Here is a 2,500-nt window from a genome sequence, read left to right on the forward strand (position 1 = left end):
CTCTCCAAAGAGTACAAAAAGTGCCAAAACCGTCTGCCAGTGGAGTGGTGGCGCGATATGTGAAATAGTGTTTCTACCAGAGCATTCGATCGGTGTTTTCTCTCTGTCGGGGTTACCTTATCTCACCCTGTCCCTACTGAATTGAAAAATAAGAAAAATAGGGGAAATTTGGCAAAACGCTTCTGCAAATTAACCAATTACGCGTAGTTACTGGTCTGACGCCTGACGGTTAATGATTAAACCATGCTTATTAAAGTACCAAAATAGGAATTACTAATTGATGCTCCTCTCAGCCTGATGCCCTAGGCGACCGCCTAGGTTCGCCTAATGGTAGGGTCGGCCCTGTAGGTAAATTGAAGTCACATGGTGTAGATGGAATACTTATCAAATGGCTTGAAGACTGGCTTTCTGAGAGAAAACAGCGCGTTATTTTAAATGGTAAATTTTCAAAATGGCGAGAAGTTTTAAGCGGTGTACCACAGGGATCTGTGCTTGGCCCTGTTCTTTTCCTTTTTTATGTTAATGATATCGATGAGGACCTCACCTGTAAAGTAAGTAAATTTGCTGATGATACTAAAATAATGAATAAAGTAGTCACGTCAGAGGATAAAAGAAAACTACAATCAGATCTCGACCGCTTAGCCACCTGGTCAGACAAGTGGCAGATGAGCTTCAATGTAGATAAACGTAGTGTTGTACATTGGTAGCAATAATGATCATACCGATTACTCAATGAACGGTTCCGAGCTTCTTAAGGTCGATGAGGAAAAAGACTTAGGCGTCATAATTACTTCAGACCTCAAGTCAAGTAAACACTGCTCGGAAGTAGTCAAAACGGCAAACAAACTGGTTGGGTTTATCGGTAGAACTTTTCAATTTAAATCAGAAGGGGTTATTCTCACATTGTTTAATGCACTCGTCCGACCTCATCTTGAGTACTGTGTCCAGTTCTGGTCACCCCACTATAGGAAAGATATAGACAACCTGGAGAGAGTCCAAAGAAGAGTCACCAAATTGATCCCACGACTGCGAAACAAGCCTTACGAGGAGCGCTTGAGGAACTCAACTTGTTCAGTTTAGAGAAGCGGCGTATGCGAGGAGATTTGATTGAACTATTTAAAATGTTCCGGGGCTTTGATAACGTAAATGTAAACAACTATCTCACCACTGACAGCTCCAACACCACTAGAAATAATGGTTACAAGATTACAGGTAAGCGTTTCAGATCAGACGAGGCTAAACATTATTTCTTCAATAGAATTGTAAATGTCTGGAACTCTCTCCCAGCACATGTTGTCCGTAGCAATACAATAGAAACTTTTATAGAAAGGTTGGACATTCACCTCACATTAACCCCTCAAGTGACGTACTTTGCGCCTACATAAGATATTCTTATTTTTTTTGTTTTTAGTTGCTGTACTAGATAGTATCACTTCTTCAATCTTTCCTATCACATCTTTGACTTTCTCTCTCCTTTGTCTTTTCTTCTCCCCTGAACCCTGATGTCCTTCAGTCTCTAACTCGTAGAATCTGTAGTGGTAGCATAGGCACACAGACAGCCTCGTTAGGCCCAGTAGGGCTGTTGCTGTCTGTTCCTTCCTTTGTATTCCGTTGTATTCCTCCACCAATACAACCACCATCACTACCTCCGACGTCTCTTCCGCCATCACCATCTCTTCCTCTTCCTCTTCTTCTTCCTCTTCCTCTTCCTCTTCCTCTTCCTCTTCCTCTTCCTCTTCCTCTTCCTCCTCCTCTTCCTCCTCCTCCTCCTCCTCCTCCTCCTCCTCCTCCTCCTCCTCCTCCTCCTCCTCCTCCTACTCCTCTACAACTACAACCACCATCACTACCTCCGACGTCGCTTCCGCCATTACCATCTCCTCCTCCTCTTGCTCCTCCTCCTCCTCCTCTTCCTCCTCCCTACAAACCTCGTTAGCCAGTCAGCTAATGAACGATCGCGGAAATTCGTTTAGACATTCTTATTGGTCGAAAAGGAAGCCTGATTCGTATGTGTGTGTGTGTGTGTGTGTGTGTGTGTGTGTGTGTGTGTGTGTGTGTGTGTGTGTGTGTGTGTGTGTGTGTGTGTGTGTGTGTGTGTGTGTGTGTGTGTGTGTGTGTGTGTGTGTGTGTGTGTTGGTTTTGACTGAAATAAATGTGGCGGAATAAATTTACGGACATGCAGGAACGTTTTGCGAGTGGAGAGAGAGAGAGAGAGAGAGAGAGAGAGAGAGAGAGAGAGAGAGAAAACCTATTTGGAGTCAGTGAACAGTGTTGGTCGTCTTCACAAACTACACTTCGTATTCATTTCTCTCTATTTCTTCATCTATCTATCTATCTCTCGATTTATCTGTCTATCTGTCTATTTATCTAAATATCTATCTATCTATCTATCTGGCTACCTTTGGATACGTACGGTAAGTGATGGATTTCTCTGTACGTAGTAGAATGATGACGAGGGTTGTGATGGTGGTGGTAGTGGTGGCTATGGCAACACACGTGACTC

Source organism: Portunus trituberculatus, chromosome 21 (assembly GCF_017591435.1).
Source record: "Portunus trituberculatus isolate SZX2019 chromosome 21, ASM1759143v1, whole genome shotgun sequence".
Taxonomy (NCBI): domain Eukaryota; kingdom Metazoa; phylum Arthropoda; class Malacostraca; order Decapoda; family Portunidae; genus Portunus; species Portunus trituberculatus.